Genomic DNA, 22401 nt, shown 5'->3' on the forward strand with positions numbered 1-22401 from the left:
GTGGAAGGGGCTCAGCCTGGGGACTTCCGCCAAGAAGTGCCTGGCTCGCCAGCTGCACGTAGACCCCCGCCCCCCACCCAGTGCCTTGTCATTTGAGATGACATGTATGATTCCAAGGGCAGGCTTAGCTCCGGTAGCCTCCACTGCCAGCAGTCCATGGACTGTACTAGATTAATTCTAGTACATTTAATAGTACATGTGTACTATTTAAAATGTGGTTTACTGTGATACTAAATTTGTTTTACCTGGTTTTAAAAAACTAAGAATTTAATTAACTTTTTCTTTCTTTTTCTTTTCAGCTCTTTATGCAATTGAAAGTCAACTGAAGCTTAGGGAAGTTTTTCATTGTTTTGATAGCTCTCAGGTTGTGGCTGGGTCTTAGTTTTTGCATGTGGTTGCTTTTTTTCAACTAATTACTTTTTAAATGTGTTAAGACTCCTTTTTAACTTTAATCTGCTTTAGCGTGATATTACCATTTTATCTTTTAAATTTTATTAACTTTTATTTGAGTGGTTTTAAGAGTTTTCAGTGTTGAGATTTCATTCCGTTACCTAGAGTCATAGACTTTCAGAGCCGGGAAGGCCCCTGAGATCTTTGTTAAATCTCTTCTTATAAAGGTGAAGAAACTGATGTAAAGATGTTAAGACACTTGCTCAGATTCTCAGAGCCAGAGGTGGAGTTGGGGGCGAGAAAAATCAGGTTTCCTAACCCTCAATTAAAAGGTATTTCCACTACAGCTGCTTATCCTTTTAAGATATTTTCACCAGCTTAGTACCTTACTCTGAGAGTCACTACCACTGCCTTTGATGAAAATACATATGCCAACTTGTATGAAAAAGACAAAGGCAGTGAATTATAACTAGAGTTAATGTGATTTTTGTGATTTTTGTCAATTCCTCACCCAAGTCCCAAGAAATGCCAATACCCATGTCAAACAGTCAATCAATGGTTAATTAGTATTAAGTCCTTCTATATGTCAGGCGCAACATCTGCCAAAATGTGGAAGTCTTTGGTTCTCGTGATAGGGCCACAGGAGATATGAAGTCCTAGAAAGCATATCTATAATACTGGTAAACCAGATCAGGCAGTGGATATTGGGGGGGTAGTGCTTGGAAGCCAGATATATTTGGATTACACATCATGAGCTAAGAGTAGCAGAAGAAATCTGATGTGCTCTTTCAATTGGTAATACTGATAGGGTGTACTGAATTTAGTAAGCCCTTATATTTTTGTTACAATAATAATAATAATATTTTCATGGCATCTTACAGTTTGCAAAGCTTTCACTTCTATAATCTCATCTAATTGTCACAATAAATATTTTAGATAAGTATCTTCCTTTTCAAAAAATGACACTGAGACTCTAAATCTCACAGCATATTATTGGGAGAAATTAGACTTCAACCTAACTTCTTTCTATTCGAAAATCTCATGATCTGTTCATTGCCATTTCTTTCTTCCTCCCGCCTTCAACACACATTCATGGACCATTGTTTACATGCCAGAGACTGTAGTAAGGAACGATTCCATCAAAAGTGCAAAATTGGTTCAACACAAGGAAAATTATTAGCTTAATCTATCACTTCAATAGACAAAGCAAAAATTAGGTTTTGTGGCTGCCATGAGAGTGGTAAGAAGCAGCTCTCTTTGGAATAGCTCATCCAGTTCACATTTTACAGATGAGGGAAATCTGGCATGGGGGTGGGAAATAGCTCAAACATTCAGTGAGACAGAAGCAGCTGTAAACTGACTAGCTTGTATATTTCTAGTAGACAACAGTGCTTCTCAGGAGACACACAAAACCATGTACTTGGTAAAAATCTTTGTGCATTTCTGAAGAGCAAAAATGGCTTATACACACACACACAACACATACATGCACACACAGATAAAATACATATACAAGCAAGTTAATATCATTCTCGATGGAGAAACCACAGAAAGCCATGCCCCCTGAAAGAACAGGATATTATAGTTTTTAATTACATTAGAGATGCTCTATAGAGATGCCCACAAAAGGGAATTCACGTAGAAAAGGAAAATAGAAAAATCACCTTCTAAGAATCCAAGGGAATCCACCTAAAATCTAAGTAAGGTAAACAAAGTGGCAGAATGTCAAATAGATACATAATAACTAATTCCTGAGAACGTGAGATAAATAGCCATAAACTATCATAAAAGAAAGCTGATTTATAATAGCAACAAACATTAAACATTTTATTTATTAATTCAGTAAATATTTATTCAGTGCCCACTACTTGCCAAACAATATTCTGGGTACTTGGTTTACAGCAGAGAATGAATAGACAAAGATCTTGGCCTCAGGGAGCTTCTGTTTTAATGGGGGATACAGACAAGGCGTAAGTAAATAGTATCACACCTTTGAAGCTAGTGCTGTGGGAACAATGGAGAGCAGGAGGAAGGGAATCAGGACTACAAGCAGTAAGCATGGGGTTATACTTTTAAGTAAGATAGTCAAGGCCATTGAGAAGGTAACATCTGGGTCAAGACCCGAAGGAGGTGAGTGAATTAGCCATGCAAATATTTGAGAGAAGAGTGTTCAAGACAGAGGAACCAGCTAGTGCCAAGGCCATGAAGTAGGGGTCTCTCTGTTGTGTTAGAGAAACAGCACAGCAAGGCGACCAACATAGCTGCTGAATTAACACTGAAGTGGGAGTGGTGGATAATCACGCATAGCCTTGGAGACCCTTGTCTAGTATTCTAAGAACACGGGCTTTTGCTCTGAGTGAGATACAAAGTCATGTGGTTATTTAGCAGAAGAGTGTGACTTGAACTGTATGTATATCACTCAGGTGATGTGTTGAGGCAATGCTGTACTTGATTACTGCTCTACCTTCTCTCTGACCCTGGCTCAAACCTTCATCATCTCTCACCTCAATTATTGTAGATGATAGTGGCTTGGGCCAAGATAAGGAGAGTGGAGGTGATAATAAGAGGCTGAATTATGGATATATTCTGAAGGTAGAGTCAACAAGATTTCCTGAGGTGGAGTATGAGAAGAAAAGAATGGCACTGAGGATTTCAGCCTTGACCCACTGGAAGGAGAATTGATAATTAACATAATGTGGGGCATGTGAGAATGACAAAGAAAATGCTAAAATCTTTACAGGATGGTACCAGAACTGGGACTTTATCCTTGTTCTTCTCTGTACTCCATGTCTGGCACACAACAGGCACTCAATAAATGTACGTTAAATAAATTGATGAATGAATAAATAATAACTACTGGAATCTCCACTCTGAGCTATAGTTTAAACCAGTTCTCAAACTCTCATGTGCAACAGAATCACTGTGTTATGACAGATTTGGGGGCTCATTCCCAGAGTTTTGATCCAGTAGTTCTGGGATGGGACCTAAGAATTGGCATTCATCACACATTCCCCAGGGGAGGCAGCGGCCGCTGGCTCAGGGACCACACTTCGAGAACCACGAGCTTGACTGCTGTACTGACGTGCTTGACGGTGGGCACATCCCTGCCAAGCCTGAAGCACGGTGAACTCCTGCCTTTTGTGCATTGTGCTCCCATGTGTATCAGCTTCCACGGGCCAAGCGGCTTCAACCATTCCTGACCACTCTGGGTGCCCTTATTTCTGCCCCTTAAAACTTTCCCTTTTGGTTTCTACTATAGCCATCTATTGTTTTTTTTTTTTAATCTAAAAATTATTTTATCTGTTATCTCTTTTTGTTTGAAGCAGCCAGTTTTGCCACTGAATCTCAGCTGCCTCTCACCTCTTGGGGCTATTTCCTTCTTTTAGTTATGTCTCGGCCCAAATGGGAAAACAGTCCCTTTTCCTTGATTTCCTTAAAGCAATGTAATTTCTCATGAGGCAGCTGTGTGAAGTAGATGTTTACTGAGGATTCTAGCATAGCTCAGCAGATAACTTAAAATTTAACAGAAGACACCACATCTCTGTCCCCAAATTTCATAAGCCATTCCCACAGAGACCAAATTGCTTCCCTATTCTCTCCTTATGACTTTCATTCTTCAGTCTTTCTTACCCCACCCCCTTCAGAACCACTCCCCACCCGAACACACACCGATACCCACTGTCCCCTAAACTCAAAGTCCTTCCCACTTTGCTCTACAGAGCAATTCATCTCTTTCTCTCACCCAGGCCCATTCAGACCATGCCCTGGGGGTTTCCCTTCCTACCAAAGTGACTTATTTTTCCAACAAAGATGACTTTCCCATTTATGGGATTTCGGCATCTAACTTTAAAATGAAAATATTTCTCTCTACCGTAACACACACACACACAATTAACTTTAATAAGCAAAAAAGTCCACACCTCATTATGGTTCTAGTTTGCATTTCTTTGTTCATTTAGGTACTGAGGTACTTAGTGGGGTTTTTTTTGTTTCCACTCATGTGTATTTTCCAAGTAAATGTTAACTTTCTATTCTGATAGTTTGCCTTTTAATTTTGGTTATGCCAAAGTGTTTTAATTTTTACATAGTCAATCTGCCAGTCTTTGTTCTTTGTGACTTCTTTAATCCTTTGTAATCTTCCTTGCTTTTCCCTGGGAGTTTTTTTCTGGAAGTTTTATGGTTTTTGTTTGGATTTGGCTTTCTTTTATATTTGACCTTTTATTATACCTGGAATAATTCACCTGTGATATAAAATAGAGTCTAAATGAATTTTTTTCCCAACTGCTAATCAACCTTTTTTATAGTCCTATCACCCAGCACAAGCTGTGACACACAGTGTATTCTTACTAAATTTTTTAAAATCAATGAACGCATCTCTGTACTCTGTAGCAAATAACTCTCCTCTTCCCTCACTGACCCTGTTTTACTTGGGGATTTGAGGAGCACAAGTGCTCTCCATCCTGCCACCCACCATCACCGCCTATCCACATATATATACTTTGGGAAAAGCAAATTACTCTTGGAAATGTTAGTCCTTCCCAAGTTGTGAATCTACAGTCGGAGGCAGTCAGAAAAGATTTAAGCATTGTTCAGAAGGCAAGGTCCAAATGCCCTCCTGTGTCTCTGACAACAGAGGAATGAGAATTGGAAAGGAAGAGATAAAACTACCTCTATGTATATGCAGCTGGTCTGGTTCTGTATCTGGAAAATCCAAGAGATTTCAGAAAAAAACTACCACAAATAATAGGAGAATGTAGTACAGTAGCACATTATAAAACTCAACATATGAAAATCAATAGCTGTCTTTCCCTGAATCTAATCATAAATAAACTGAATGTCAATCAAATTGACAATTTTCATTTTACAAAATAACTGTCTTGTTCTCTTCAAAAATGCCAAGATCAAGAAAGACAAAAGACAACAACAACAACAAAAGCCCAAGGAACTGTTCTAGAATAAAGAGATTAAAGAAACACACAACTGAATGCACTGCTGCATTGTGTGATCCTGTACTAGGTCCTAGACTGGAAGGGGGGGGGTGAGGAGGATGGAAAGGAAGGGGCAAAAAATATAAAGGACATTATTGACTCAAGTAATTAAATATCAGTTGTAGATTAAATAGTAGTATTGTGATGTTAAATTTTCTGAACTTGATAACCAGACTGTTGTTATGAAAAGAAATGTCCTCGTTCTTAGGAAACACTGAATATTTAGTGGTAAAAGATCATGATATCTCCAACTTACTCTCAAAATAATTTCAGGAAAACAAAAACAAAACCATATATATGGGGGGGGAGGGTAGGGAGGCAGAGAGAGAGACAGAGACAGAACGATAAAGCAAATGGGGCAAATGGGGAAAACGTATATGGAAGTTCCTTGTACTATTCTTTCATGTTTTCTGTAAGTCTGAAATTACATCAAAGTAAAAACATATATATAAAAATAAGAACCTTCATATTTATAAACACCAACTAGTTAGAACATAAAAGGGAAGACAAAGCCTGTTTATACAAACAAGTACCTAGCATAAACCTAATCAGAAATGTCTAAAACTTTATGAGAAAAATGAAAAAAAAACAAAAAACACATTCCCCAAAGACACAAAAATATATTTTTGTAAACAGAAAGATGTTCTTGGTTAGAAAGCCTCAAATTCAGAAAAGTCAGTTATCCCTAAGTTAAACTACAAATTTATCATGATCCTAATAAAAATATCATCAGGTGTTTTATTCCCCCAAACCTTGACAAGTTGATTATACAGTTCATTTAAAAAATAAGCAGGCAAAAGTAATTAGGAAATCTCTGTAAAATAAGAGCAGTTGGGGATTGGGGAGACCCCTATCAGGTATTAGATATATTTTAAAAGTTTGATAATTAAATTGTGGTATTGGCATATAAATAGGCCAACAGAAGATAATAGAAAATCTAGAAATAGCCCCAGTTTAAAAGAAAATTTATTATATGATAAAACAAATCATAGAGAAAAGATGATCTGGGATAAAGGACAGCCAGATGGAAAAGATAAAATTTGGTCCATTCCTCACATCATATACCAGGATAAATTCTAATTGAATCAGAGTTTTAGATGAAGAAAGAAAGAGAGAGAGAGAGAGAGAGAGAGAGAGAGAGAGAGAGAAACAAAGAAAGAAACAAAGGAAGAAACAAAGGAAGGAAGAAAAAAGAGACAAACCATATGTAAGAAGGCATGGATCAATTCAAAGTCTAGAGGCCATAAGAAAATGATTGATATATTTGTCCATATAAAACTTTTACAGAGCAAAAACACACCAAAATATAGTAAAAGACAAATGACAAGCTGAAAAAATATGAACTTATATCACAGAAACAAGTTAATATTCCTAAATATAAAAAACCATAAATAGAAATAAAAAAAGAAATGACTTATAGGAAAATGAGCAAGACTGGCATGGAAAAAATGCAAATGGTTCCTAACCATATGAAAGATGCTTAATATAACTCGAATTAAAGGAAACAAATGCAAAGGACATTGAAATGCCATTCTAAAAGTTTGACTATTGGCAAGATTTAGGAAACAGACATTGTCATACATTGCTGGTGGGAATGTAAAATGATACCACCTCTATTGAGGGGAATTTGTTAATATCTATAAATATTAACATGTATGTGTTTACCCTTTCACCTAAAATCCCAATTCTAGGACTCTAACCCAAAGACACACTGGAAAAAATAGAAAAAGATATAGGTACAAGGCTACTCACTGCATACTGCCCAAGAATCAATTGAATAAACTATGATATATTTACATAATTGAGACCCCACAAGGAATGAATATATATGTATATCCCTAATAATATATATGTACATCCCTAAGATGTACATACTCTTTGTCTTAGCCATTCTATTTCTAGGAATTTATACTACATGAATAATTTAAAATATATGAAAATTTGACTACTTTATTCATTCTGGTATTATTAATCATATTGAACAAATACTTGTCTCACCTCTATCTCAGGGCTTTGACAAGAGTGCAGTAAAATTAAAAGGTCAAAATAAAAAAAATTTCTTTAAAGACATAATCTAAATGTTCAGAACAGGGGATTGATTAAGTGTGCATACTGAACACAGAATAACTGGAGAGATCCCTCCTCCAAGAAGTCTTCCCTAATATCCCACATTCACACAGCTCATTGTGAGGACCTCTCTATGGCACTCTTCACCTCATGCCTTGCTTTTGAAGAGTCTGTATGTTTCTTCCCTAGGCTGTAAGTTCCTGGATCCAGGGGACCACGTACTGCTTATCCCTGTATCTATTCCACCATGACTCTTACCTTTGCTCCTGAAGACTGACCTGTACCTTACACACACTAGGCCAAAAACGGCAAATAGGTTTTGTTTGCAGCATTAGCCCTAATCATTTAATAATGGCTTCCTGGAGCACCATGTTGAGAATGATTCTGAGGCGGAGTGCAGGCTTAGTTAAAAATAGTGCTACAATTAATTCTATCTGCTGTACACATGGGAGAGGAGAATAGAGGCACATATGCCATGCCTTGCATAGGAAACTATACGTTGGTCACACTGACCTTGAGTAATAATTATTCTATCAAATACATTGACTCATAATCCCTAGCATGTTTAAAAAACAGACACACTCACATACAACCACAATATATAGCAGACTATGTTAAAGGCGATTAGGAAAAAATAAAACATACTGCAGTTTTAATTCCAAAGGAAAAGACATTATAATTAGCTAGGGAGACCAGAGTCTTCATGGAAGACGTAGACTAAGTCAAGCTGTGAAAGATGGACAAAATGCTAAAATCTGAACAAGAAGAATTAGCAAGAAGGGCATTCTAGGCAGGGGAACCAGTGTGAACAAACACATGAGATAGAAAGGTCAGTTTGATGGAGTGGCCATCCAGCATTTCCCTTCTTCCTAAAAGGGCCCCAGATTTCTTTCAGATTTCCACCCTTCCATCACGCAGCCGCATGTGTCAGAAAGACTGACTCCTCTCCCAGCTCTAAGCATGGCCCTGACTGGCTGAAGAGTAATGCCACTCCTGATGTCAGTGATCAGTCTGGGAACAGCATGTGTTCTGTTTCTGGCCAATGAGATACGAGGGGAATTTTCTAGGAGGGCTAAATAGTCTTCTTATCCCAAGAGAAAACCACAGGAAAGATGGTGTTCCTCTCTCTTCAAGATGTCACCATGTTTGGATATGATGCTTGGAACTGCTGCAGCCAATTGCTTCTGGTCTGAGGTTGAATCCAATACCAAGACTGGCAGAGCAGAGAGGTGGGGTCCTTGATCACATCGCTGAGCTGCTAAGTCAATCATCCCTGTAGCCCACCCAATCTCTGGAATCCCTGTTATGTGAGAGAATATACTTCCTTTTTCTAGAAGTCAGTTTGGGTTTCTGATCACAGCAGCTGAAAGCATTCTGAGCCCTTAGAAAATGGTGAGCAGTCATGACTGGTTAGAGCAGAAGTTACCTGAAAGGAACTTGAGGGAGAGATGGGTGGGAAAGCAGGCTGGGGGCAGACCTGATAAGACCTTACATGCCAGGCCAAAGAATTTATAAATGTTGGGGAGCTCGTGAAAGTTTTGGTAAGTAGTGGGGAGCAGACTCTCAGAACAGATGGGATAAATATTGGTGCAAATACGTGGTGTAGCTAGCAAAAAACCAATTTGATTCAGACTTCTCTCTCCTGAGCGAAATATGAATCTTCTGAGCAGCATCTTAACCAGACTGGGAACAATATGGAAAGGACGTGGGCGTGAGTGATGATCAAGTTCCCGGGCATTGGTCTCAATGGTCACACTCAAACACAAATGCTGCCCTTGGCTGCAGTCTCGCCAACATCATGTGTGAAACCAAACAGTTGGTTTCTCCGCTTTCCTTGGCAATGGCAAAGCCCCAGTTGGAGCCCCATGTTTGTGCTAAACTCCAGGCGGCACAATTCTGATTTATAACTTTTTAAATTATTATAAATGTGATTTCTTTCCATTGTAGGAAAATTGGAAAATACATATAACAAAAAGAAAATTAAGATACTTTTCAACCTATCTCTAAATCACAGATAACATTTTGTTGTATCCCTTCCAGACTTTGTTTCTCTCTATGCATATACATTTAGTAAATGAAAATTATATCATGATGTATATATTGTTTCATCTTTTTTTCACTCAGCAATATATGGTGAATGACTTCTCATATCAGTAAATATTTTTCTACAAGATTATTTTTAATGGCTCCATGAATTTCATTCTAAGGAAATATCACAATTTACTTGACCAGTGCCCATTATTGAATGTTTATATTATTTCCAATGTTTGCTATTATGTACACAGATGCTGCTGCAATGAACACCCTTATACATAATAACAATCTACATACATTGTTCAGTTATCATTTTAGAATAGAATACTGGAAGTAAAATTGCTAAACAAAGGTAGAATAACGTTAAAATTTTTTTAAAAATCATTTCAGGGCTTCCCTGGTGGCGCAGTGGTTGAGAGTCCACCTGCCGATGCAGGGGACACGGGTTCGTGTCCCGGTCCGGGAAGATCCCACATGCCGCAGAGCAGCTGGGCCCGTGAGCCAAGGCCGCTGAGCCTGTGCGTCCGGAGCCTGTGCTCCACAACGGGAGAGGCCACAACAGTGAGAGGCCCGCGTACCGCAAAAACAAAAACAAAAACAAAACCAAAAATCATTTCAAATTCTCTTAACGAAGTAAGTATATAACTAAGTGAAAGTGTCCCCTTCATGTGAGTTCTCCATTCTACATTTTTTCAAAGCCTTTATAGTATCTATTTAATATCTATTTAGACATATGTCTAGATATACAAGTATCTATTTGTATAATTTATCTATTTATATAATTCAATAGATATATTTATATATACGTACAAATATACAAATATATATATATATATTTAGATAATTTGTTTTTCACAGGAACAATACATCTGTGGTGCTGGTATGAAGATTTCTGAGTACTGCATGTCACATTGTCCCATCGACAATCCCATCTTGCTATTGAAACTGGATGGGGTTATGCTTTCAAAGCAGGGCAAGCAACCCAACTGCTGCCAACAAGGATATCAGTGGGGCACAAAAGGTAATTAAAATGATTGCCAGAGGCAGGTGACTTCAAACACGTTAGTCCACTGCAATTCCACTGTGAACCACTCTTTAAAATCTTTCAGGTTTCTTGTTCTTTGCACCTGAGAATGACTGGGCACCACCTCCACCTTTCTCCTCGTTGCCATGGTACATGCAACATCATATAGTATCGGAAGATTTGGCTGTATCACTGACTTTCTCAGTGCTGTCATCCAACCTCTACGTTACCTGATTATGCAACCTGCGAAACGGGACTGCAGGGTGTGATATAGCGTGACTGAAATGGACAAACAGCATTCTGAGAGGTCAGATTAGAGTGGCAGAGTAAAGCCAAAACCATTTTCTGGAGTCAGGATGGACAATGCCAAGGGCAGAACCAAGCACAAGAGTCAATGGCAATGCAGTGATGAGTCAGGGAATGGGCGCTGGAGGATTTGCACTGCCAACCAAATCATCCCACTGGGCTGTGGTTCCCTGGCATGAAGCCTCCTTGTGGAGCCAAGCACATACCTCCCTGATTATTCTGTGAACTGTCTTAAAGGCACCACCTGCTAAGGGTAGAACCAACCATCTGCGAGCCAAACTATGACATCAGAGTCATTTTGCATAAGACCTAGAAATCAAATCAATGAGATTCACTCTATTCAACCACATTTGTTCATTCATTTAAAAATTCTTACTGAGAGTTAACCATATTGAAGTCCTGAGCCAGGCTCTGAGGATTCAGAGGTGAATAAAGCATAGTCCCTGTCTTAGTGGGACTGAGACACACACAAGACTATTTTAGTAGATTGTGCTGGTCACAGTGATAGGGACCAGAAAAGTTGTTCTGGAATACTTTTGAGCAGCACATGGAAGATTACATAGAGGAAGTGATGTTAAAGTAAAGAACTCCAAATATGCAGAAGTGAATCAGATGAAGATAGAATGGCACGAGAGTGTTCAGGTAGAGGCAGCAGCTCATACAAAAGTGAGGGCTTAACAGATTAAGTCAGGAACTGCTTGAATTTGTAGTGACCAAAGCAGAGAAGGCAGGGGAGGTGGTGAGAGCTAGAGCCAGGGAGGTAGGTTGGTCTGGGCCATGTAGGACCTCATACACCATGCCAAGGATAATGAGACCCACTGAAATGTTTAAGCAGAAAGATGGCCAGACTGGCAATTTTAGAAAGCTCACTGTGGCAAATGGACTGGAGAAGGCAAGGCTGGAGGCAGGGAGGCCACACCCCTGAAAACTGATGTCAAAATAAATAATTTTCTTTTCCTACTTCTCCTCTGTTCCTTATTCATTAACATTTATGGAGTATCTACCAAGTGTCAGACCTTGTATGAGGCACCAGAGGTAAAAAGAATAGGGTATTTGCCTTGACTGCCCGGGGAAGCTACGTGCTTGTGTGATGGGTTTGTCCAAGAGTGCATGTCATTAGAACTTAAGCACACTAAATTCTCTGCGAAATGCACTGCAAAATCTACTGTTTAGCTTTGGTTTCCATAAAGAGGCAGCCCTCCCAGCCCCCTTAATCCAATTAAAGGAGCTCTCCGTCACTGTGAATGCTAGCCTGGCCATGCAGAAAGTTCCTGGCCATCGAGGATGTTCTGTTCCTCGAGCTCGGCCTGGGCTGTTGGGCCCTTGCTCCTCCCCTGAGCTGTTTCCATGGGCTGCTGGCCATACTCTGAAAAAATGCACAGGTTGCCAAACTGTCAGCAAAAGCTTTAATGAATGGTTCTAATTACATTCAAGTAGCAGAGCCCACTGCCATTTTAATCAAATCTGGGCCTGGCAAGCTCTTTGGCAGGAATACAAGAGAAAGCCTCATGAAAATCCTGCCAAAACACTAATCACCTTTTATCCGAAATTTGCCTGATGGAGGCCTGGATGAAAAACGCTTCGGGGGGGCGGGGGAGGAAAAAACCCAACAACAACAACGTTTTGATATTTTAAGGAGCTTATTTTGGGGCTTGCCATAAATTACTCCATGTGGGGAGGGGAGAAAATTCCAAATCATGAGTTGCCAGGTGACTTCCCTTCAGGAACAAATCCTCACGGAGGCGGAGGGGGCTAGCCCCTCCAGGGTCTGAGACAGGCATGCTTGGCCAGGTCCAAGTGTACCTTGCACACTGACAGAGACATGACCACATGGCCTTGTCCAAGACCTTGTCAGAATCCAGCTCTGGGAGGGAAAAGACCCCCAGCCCTGCTCTGTGTCCTGGCATCACCTTAAACCTATACCCCGTCACTAACTGGAGTTCTTCCAGCCTGGCCTGGAGTGGTAGTAAATAACTTTTTTTTAAAAAAAAGGATGGCTTTCATATTCATTACTGTGATTCTCAAAGGCTAAAGGGAGAGAGCTTCCTCTACTGAACTATTCAAGGCAAGGACGCAGGTAATAGGGGAACTAAAACCCAGACAACTCTGTTCTAGCCAGAGCGAAACAGAAAAGAAAGGTTTGAGACAAACCAGGTTCCTCTCCCCTGGGGCAGAACAAGAGGAGAAAGATTCAAATTGCAGCAAGAGGGAATTTGTTTACAAATAAAAAAGAGCTTCCTGACAATGAGGATAGACAGTGAATAGGGAACCGAGATAAGGGGTAAAATCTCCTTGACTCATTGACTCTGCCCTTGGAATACACTGCGGGTGTTTCCACACACCATCCATCTGTAAAAGCTAGTGCCCTCAGGTAACAAAATGAAGGTCTCTAACATTTAATTCTAATACCGTAAATATCTCAGCCAGTTGTTACCCCTAGCTTGTTGGTTAGATTCAATTTTCCACATATTTTGTATCTTTTCGCCTGGTAATGTGGCCTCCAAGAGCTCTGGGATACGAGGGAGTTTGGGGTACCTGAAAGTATTTGACACATGAATTTGGAAGCTCTTGTTTTTATATCTAATCCCTTGACTAGTTATATGACCTGAGCCTCAGGAGTTCAGTTTTTGTCACTCATAAAATGAGGATTAAAATATCTGCTCTGCCTATTGTATAGAATACTTGCAAGAATTAAATAAGATCCTTGCAAGTATATAAACTATCATATGTATTTTACATATATCCTATATATTTTACCCTATATATTTTATATATATATACTATATATAATTATATATATATTTTTATATCCTATATAGCGTATATAAAAATGCACTGCAAACATGAAAGCACTTTACAAATATTTGCTCATTTCTTTATTTTTGTATAAATGTAGCTACAAAAGAGTGAAGATCTGAAGTTGAGTCTTGAATATCACTATTCACTGGCCACACGAAACTGCATTTTTGTTTCCTCTATGTAAAATGGGTGTAGTACTGCCTCATAGAGTTGTTGAGAGAACTGGATAAGATAATGGATGTGAAAGCACTATGAAAAATGAAATAATAGACAGAGATGATTATGCCAAAACATGCTTACTGTGGGACTTAAATTATACAGGTTGGATCCTGGAGATATACCAGGAACGGAAAGTTAGTTCAAAGCCAGTAGTTTAATTTGGGGAGAACAAACATTTCAACAGATACGGGGTTCCAACAGAACGAATGTCTATCCAAGTAATAGTTTCTCTGAATTCATTCTGGTGGTGGAGTCCAGCTCAGGCTACCACATGGCTAGAACACCAGGTTGAGTGTCCAGGCCTCCAGGATTAGTCTTTCTGGAAGATAAAGCACACTCCAACCCATAAAATGTAACTACTCCAGGGCTCAGGTAAGGACATTTGGTAGGTAAATTGTCAATGGATTGACAACATTTTTTAACCCTTATCTGTGAAATAGCTAAAAGTCATAGGATAAACCTTCCTTTTATCGTTGAAAAACTTGGACTTAAAAGAAAATGTCCACAAGATAGAAGTAAGGTCACATAACCAAAGATGAATACAAAAGTGTGGTGGGGACACTTAAGAACAGTGTCCATAGGCCTGAGCCCAGAAGTATAGAGTGTTCTCCACTAAGGACCTGTAAGGAAGGATGGAAAAGTGAATGGGAAGAGGAACTTGCAAGAACAGAGTTAGGAATGCTAAGATCAAATAAGGTGAGAGATAAAATTTAAAAGAAGGAGAAGGAGAAGAAGAGAGAGAAAAAAAGATTTCAACAAACTCAGAGAAAAAAAAAAAGGTGTAATCCAACAGTGAGAGCAGCATTTTCCAACATGAGTTCCTGAAAATTAATTTCGTGAAACGATATTAAAGGATATAAAAAAGAAAAGAAAAACTGTGGTCAAAGATGTTGGATTGTGCAATCGATTAATGAAGTTTCTTTATTGAGGGACTTCCCAGAGAATTTAATGCTAATGTGCACTGAATATCTCTAAGAAGATATAGTGAGTGTATTTCCCAGACTTATATGACCACAGGATTTTTTTTTTTCCATAAGGCATCTTACAGAAATAGAACCCCATATAAAAGTTTGGCTTAGGAAACACTGGCTTAGAAGATCCAAAAGAGAATATGATTCCAGACCAAAGGAGTCTCTGGAACATTAGAGATTTTGCCATTCCATTAGTTCATTTATGTGTTCATTCCAGAAATATTTCTCAGCACCTACTGTGTGCTAGGCCCTATCCCAGGCCCTGGGAACACAGTGGTGAGCAAGGCAGATGAAGTCCCTGCTCCAGTGGAGGGTCTGTTTACTGAGGATGGAAAGGAGAGTAAAAACATAAACAAGTAAACAAATATATGAACAAGACTATGATAGACTGGATAATGGCCCCTAAGGAAGTCCATGTCCTAATCCCTGGACCTGGTGAATGTTACCTTATATGGCAAGAGAGACTTTACAGATTTGACTGAATTAAGAATTTTGAGATGGGGAGATTATCCTGGATTTTCTAGGTGAGCCCTAAATGTAAACACAAGCCTTCTTATAAGAGGGGTTCAGGAATGTCAGATGGGAGATGGTGATGGGACGATAGAAACAGAGGGAGAAAAGGCTATGTGATGAAGGGACCCAAACCAAGGATTCAGGCAGCCTCTGGAAAAGGCAAGGAATGGATTCTCCACTACAGTCCCTAGAATGAACCAGCCCTGCCAACATTCCACAGTCTCATTTAAGACTTCTGACCTCCAGAACTATAAGAGAATAAAAGTTACAGACAGCCCCCAAATTATAACAGTTCGACTTAACGATTTTTCGACTTTATGATGGCGCAAAAGTGATACGAATTCAATAGAAACTGTACTTTGCATTTTGAATTTTGATCTTTTCCCGGCTAGTGATATGCAATATGATACTGTCTCACGATCCTGGGCAGTGGCAGCCCCACCTCCCAGTCAGCCACGTGATCATGAGGGTAAACAACCAAGACATTTACTACCATCCTGTACCCAACCATTGTGTTTTCCACTTTCAGTATTCATTAAATTCCATGAGATACTGAATACTTTTTTTAAAATATAGAATAGGCTTTGTGTTACATGATTGTGCCCAACTGTAGGATAACTGTAGGTGTTCTGAGCATGTTTAAGGTAGGCTAGGCTAAGCTATGATGTTTGGTAGGTTAGGTGTATTAAATGCCTTTTATATTTATTTATTTATTTTGGCTGTGCCGGGTCTCTTAGTTGCGGCATGCAGCATCTAGCTCCCCGACCAGGGATCGAGCCCAGGCCCCCTGCATTGGGAGCGTGGAGTCTTACCCACTGGACCACCGGGGAAGTCTGAAATGCCTTTTGACTTAGGATATCTTCAACTTACGATGGATTCTTTGGGACATACCCCCACTGAAAGTCGAGGAAGAGCTGTATGTTGTTTTAAGCCACTAAGTTTGTGGTAATTTGTTATGGTAGCAACAGACAGCTAATACAGAGATCATATTAGCTGATGATAAGTTCTGTGAAGAAAATACAAGGGGACCTGATAGTGTGAATAGCTGGGGTGAGAACAGGCTTCTGCTTTCAACTGGGTGGTCAGGGAAGGCCACTCCGAAGGGTGTCAGTTGACAGTGTACACAAGATAGCGCAATTCAGCTTCTCTGTTGCCGTGTCCCCTCCAGAAAGGAAAAGGGGGCTCACTGGCATTTGACCGTTTGACACTGTTGGTCCAAAGAACAAAGACTCACTCAAGTCACTTTAAGGGATGAACTGCTTATTGAAAGGATACATGTAGAAGCAAAGATACCAAGATTATCACCCTTGGCCAAGTTGCAAGGAAATGGAGGGAGAAGACTCCCAGCCAGACTCCCAGACAGAAGAGGAATTGCATTATTGAGATGGGATGAGAGTTGTTCAGAAATGGAAAGTTGCTCAGAATCCAGAGCAGGATTGACACGGTCACTAGTGGAATAGAGGATCCTTAGCCTAAGTCTCCCCATTTAGCTGACTTCCGTCTCTGTCTTCGGTTTTCTCCATGTGTCTTTCTGCCTTGGCTCCAAATACCAATGGCTTACTATGCTAAACTCTTTCATGAAACTCCCCAAGAGAGAAAATCTGATTGGTCCAATTCTTCACCATCCTCCTCATTTGTCACTGGCCAGCCTAAATATTGGCTGCCTGTCTATGGGTCAAGTGCCCATCCCTGATCCAATCAGCTATGACTGCAGTAGCCAGGCTGCTTGGCCACGAATGCACGAGGAAGTGCCCAGGACCACAGCAGAGAGAAATGGGGGTAGGCCTACCTGCTTCCTCCTGAAGAAGCTGTGGGTGGGGCTGGAAGTTGACACAAAGACTTGTCTCAGTAAATCCAAATTCCTGGAGAAGGAAGCTGTTTCCCTGATATCTTATCTACACAATGTCTTAGTGCTATTCTTAAACAAAGAAATCTATGTAAAATAATAGAACTAAAATTTGTACTCACCTCTTTATCATTTGAGTTATTCAAGCAGCCACTCCCTCAAGATGATATAGAAAGGATTTCTTCACCCTGGTGTCTGACCCCAGAGGTTTTCTTATAAGCGACCAGCATTTCCTGAGCTCCCAGATACATGGAAGGATCATCTGAGTGTGTAGAAGGTAGATGTAAGGGCAGCTGGTGCAGGTAACCTCTAGGTGTGTTACCCTGGCTGAAAGAAACAGAGAGCAAGAAGGAACCAGAGGTCAAGAAAAAATTAGAGAGTCCGGTTCCTCTTTCTTCATGAGATCCCAGACATGAACCCAGGTGGGTGTTTTATGGGATCAGAGAGACCAGACAGACGCTCTTCTCCACTCTCATTCCCTTCAGCAGATGGAGCCCATGTGGTGACTGTGGGGATAGGAGCGAAGTTCCTGAATACCATGAAAGATGAGAATGTAGAAGGACTCAATCATTTCAGGGACCCCAAGTGTGAAGCTCCCTTTGTAGTTTATCTCTTTTAATCCTTACAATAGATTGGAGTAGTAAGGAGATCTTCATTAGCCCATTTCACTGAAATGGAGGGTTGCAGAGGTGAATATCCATCATGTCCAGAGACTTCCGACCTCTCTGTGAAGCATCGCTCCCACCCGGGCAGTTCCCAGAGCAATGGGATTCCAATCCCTACCTACTTTCTGCCAGCTCCCTTTTCTCCCACCATACACACAGCTTTCCTTGAGCAGACCTCTGGACCTAATAGTCACTACTGTACAGCAGAGAACAAGAGAAAATAATACCCTAGAACACTGACAAGATCTGGCTTGGGACAGATGGCCACCAGGCACAGCTTGGGGAGGAGGAGGAAGAGGGAGCCCAGGCTCCATCACTTATCAGCAGAGAGCCCTCATGAAAGCCACTTCACCTCCCAGCCTTCATGCCCTCAACTACAAAATATTTCCATCTGCCCTGCCATGTTACAGAGCTAGGTAAGGAGTAATACCGAGACAGTTTGTGAAAGTGCTTCAAGGACAATGAAGATTACTGTAGCCAGAAGGAAGGTTGCTTAGCCAGACTAGAATATCTCCCCAGGAAGCTGGATTCTCTTATCTTCTCATTCACTGTCCCAGGAGACTCCTTGCTCTCTCACTTCCAACTCCAGCTGCAATCAGTGGTACTGGAAGGCAGGGGACTTTGAGCATTTTTATATCCTCATTAGCTCAATGACTCGTACTTGAATGAATGTTTGTGCAGTGTTTGACAGTCTATACATATTTTCATGTAAACCATATCATTTATTCCTCACAAAAACCCAATGTTGATCATAACCCTTTCTAGTGAGCACTAACTATGGGCTAAGCACTGCTATTAGCAATTTTCTGTGCATTATCTCATTTACTCATCACAATAACTCCATGAGGCAAATGTATCATTATTATCTCCTTACTCCTCCCTAAATGGGAAAGTTGGAGCACAGAGAGGTTAGGGAACTTGCCCAAGGTCACACAGTAAATAAGTGACAGAACTGGGATGCACTCCCAGGGTGGCTGGCTCCAGAGATTATGCCCTTTACAACATGTTAAGCTTGTTAACATGTTGCAACATGCTAAGCTTGTAGCATCTATTTCATTTTTATTTACATATGCCATGTCATTCAACCATCACAATAGCTCTACAAGGCAGGTAATTCCATTATACTGGAAAGGAGCAGTAAAGTGATTTTTATTAATCCGGACAGTTAACAGAGCAGGACTCACATCAGTTCTTCTAACCTCAGTCTGGTTCTCTTCCCTCTCTCATAATAAAGGTAAAAACAAGCTCTTTTCAAGGTGCTCTGGAGATAATTGAGATAACAAAGGGCAAGTGGTTTGATTTTCTTTGGAAGAAAGGTTCTTGAGAAACTTAACATTTGATTATTGTTCCTGCATTTTCAGTGAGGAGCAGCAGTGTGGGGGTGATGCCAAATATCAATCAGGCGACGAACAAATCAGTCATCTTCTGGGTAAGTGCGCACATCAAATTAGCATTTTAGGAGTGAGGCGGAGAATGAGATTTCTAATAAGTCTCTCTCCAAAACATATACCAGCTTTCAAAGACATTTCTAACATCTAACATTCATAGGATTTTCACAAGAAAGTTAGTAATCCTAAAACTCTCCTAGGCTAACAGTGTTTTCTCTTAGAAATTGTAACAATAATAATTCTGAAGAAAGCAGTAAAGTTCACTTCTTTATTTTCCAGTTTCACATACCCCACAGTGGTCATACGCGGGATGTTGTTGATTTCTAAAGAAAAAGCTTGCTTTAACCGGTGGAATTTTTACAAGGGTGGAAACTTACAAAAGATGATTACTCAGTGAACTCAATAAGCCATCATTCACCACAGACATAAGAAAGCAAGATATGACCTTTCACCTTGAGTATGACCGTTAAAATGAGCCAGAAACATGGAAGGACATGTGGTAGCGATAGAGGCCGTCTTTTTCTTGTCGATTCAACTCCGGACGCGCAGGCCCAGCGGCCATGGCTCACGGGCCCAGCCGCTCTGCGGCATGTGGGATCTTCCCAGACCGGGGCACGAACCCGTGTCCCTTGCATCAGCAGGCGGACTCTCAACCACTGCGCCGCCAGGGAAGCCCCTCCATTCAACTTTTATTCTTCTCTTGTAATTAGGGTAAAATTTTAAAATTATTTTTATAGTGCTTGACTTTTTCCAGCTTTATTGAGATATAATTGACATATAGCATTGTATAAGTTTAAGGTGTTGAATGTGATGACTTGACTCACATATATATTGCGAAATGATTACCACAGTAAGGTTACTTAACACAACCTTCACCTCACATACTATAATTTTTGTGTGTGTGGTGAGAACATTTACATATACAATACAATATTGTTAACTATATTCACCCTGAATACTAGATCCCCAGAACTTATTAATCTTATAACTGAAAGTTTATATCCTTTGACCTCTCTCATTTCCCTCTACCTCCTAGCCCCTGGCAACCACCATTCTACTCTCTGTTTCTATGAGTTTGCCTTTTTTTCTTTTTTAGATTCCACATAAAAGTGAGATCATACGGTACTTATCTTCTCTGTCTGACTTATCCCACTTAGCATAATATCAACATTTTGGAGTATGGCGCTCTGACACTTACTAGCTCTGTAATTTTAGGCAAGACCATCTCTTTAACCCTTAAGCCTCAGTTACCTTATCTGTAAAATGGAGACAGTAATAATACCAACTGGATCATAGCAACTACCATACATCAGATACTGGTAGAAAGCTGGAGATGCAGCATATAACAAGACAGTCAAGGCCCTTAATCCTATGGAGCTTATGTTATAGAAGTACTCAATAAATTGTTCATAATTATATTATTACTGTTATTTATATTTTTTGTTGATTGGAATTTGGTCCTATTTTTCCATATCATTTTTTCCTTAGAAAAGATTCTGTCTTTTTCAATAGAAATCTTTTTCTTGCTTAGATAGTGAATTTTTTTTTAACTGTTGCTAAAAGTAATGGGTATGAGTTGCCTTATAGACAAAAAAAAAAAGGTGAAATTTTCTGTGCAGGCCAGGCCTGGCAATTTCCTGAGGTCGAAGAATACTGGAGAGGTATGAGGTCTTCTTAGAACAATCTCTGAAGAAAGCATGCTTATTACTGAGTGCACAGGGAGTGCTTTGAGTAGAAAGGATTCTGGAAGCATCAAGGGGCCCTGTGGCTGTGGCCTCTGAAGAGACTTAGATGGATATGCTTAGGAAGGGCCAGGCCTAGAGGTGCCCTCAGACACGTGTAGCTGAGGAGAACCTCCAGGAACATGACATGTACACGTGCTTGCGGTGGCCTTCTCCAGTTGTCTACTCTGAGAGGGACCCTCAAAAGGTAGACTGACCACTCACCTATGCAGGCTTGCATAGACCCACCCACCCCACAGCTTCTCTTTGGGACCCAAGCAGACTTCTCTGCTTCTAAGGCATATGGACAGTTTCATCTGGACACTCCTACATGGCTCCAGGACCTTCTTCCATAAGTTTGCACATCATCTCAGCCCAATCTTTATTGCTGGAATCAAAGCTTTGAAACAGAGGACACAGGGAGGAAGATTTAACTTCCAATTCACCTCTGCATTTATTTGCTAACAAAGCTATTCCTAATTAATCTTTTTTATAAATGGGTAAACATTATCACAGTTCATAAAGTTTTTTAAAATGGATAAATATTTAGAACTTCAGAACAATAAAATTTTAGAGATGGAGGGATATTCGAGCCAATTAATCCAACCTCCTTTGTTCAGAGCTGAGGAAAAGAGGGTTTGGAGAACGGAAGGGACACTTCCGAGATCCTGTGACTAATATCTGGGAAATCTGGGACCATGAACCAGGTCCTCTGACTCCTAATCTAGTGCTCCTTCCACCTCTTGATCAATTTACAACCTGGAGCAGGAAATTTGACTATCCTTCTAATCTCCTCCCAACTTGTGCAGCTACAAAAATAGATACAATCTGGAAGCCCAGCCATGCCAAATATTGTGGCAGACTTCCCAGCCTCACTCTCCTCCTCCCCCAGCTGATGAGAAGTTGAAGCTCCATAACACTCTTGCTAGAAATTTGAAAATTATTTCTCCTTTATTCTTTCTTATCTCTAAATCCCACTGCCCAACCAGGTTCAAAGACCACTGAGGATCCACTATTCAGAGAGGAGGGATTAGATAGATCATCAGATAAACACAGTCCCCTGTTTTAGATTCTATAAATTTGAAATATATGAAACAATTGTGAATATTTATATTTTAAAAAGACCCAGACTAATGATGAAGAAAAACATGAAGTCTTCAAGGGAAACCTATGTGGCTGCATGAGGTCTTTCTCCAAAGAGGAAAGGCTAAAAAGAAGTTGGACTTATTAAAAGATTAATTTCAAATGGTGGCTGGATCCTAAGAGAGAAGCATCCTAGAAACAAAAGACAAGAGCATTTGAACAGAGATGGAAGTTGAATTTGAGAAACTGTTTTCCTTCATGCTGATACTTGGCAGCAAAATGGAAAGAGTACATGGAGCTATATGTACAAGGGTACTCATTGCAGCACTATCTGTAATAGAAAGAAATGGAAATAATCTATATCTCCTTCCACAAGAGACTGGTTAG

At 40.1% G+C, this 22401-nt stretch overlaps 1 long non-coding RNA gene across 1 annotated transcript in view; it reads right to left on the reverse strand.

Annotated features, from left to right (window-relative positions):
* LOC109552347 (uncharacterized) overlaps nt 1–22401 on the reverse strand; it is a 400848-nt gene that overhangs the window by 17427 nt on the left and 361020 nt on the right. Inside the window, exon 6 of the long non-coding RNA XR_012332608.1 lies at nt 17280–17484. This is a non-coding gene — a long non-coding RNA (uncharacterized lncRNA). The remainder of the gene's footprint in view (nt 1–17279; nt 17485–22401) is intronic.

This window comes from Tursiops truncatus, chromosome 6, assembly GCF_011762595.2.
Source record: "Tursiops truncatus isolate mTurTru1 chromosome 6, mTurTru1.mat.Y, whole genome shotgun sequence".
NCBI classification, from domain to species: Eukaryota; Metazoa; Chordata; class Mammalia; order Artiodactyla; family Delphinidae; genus Tursiops; species Tursiops truncatus.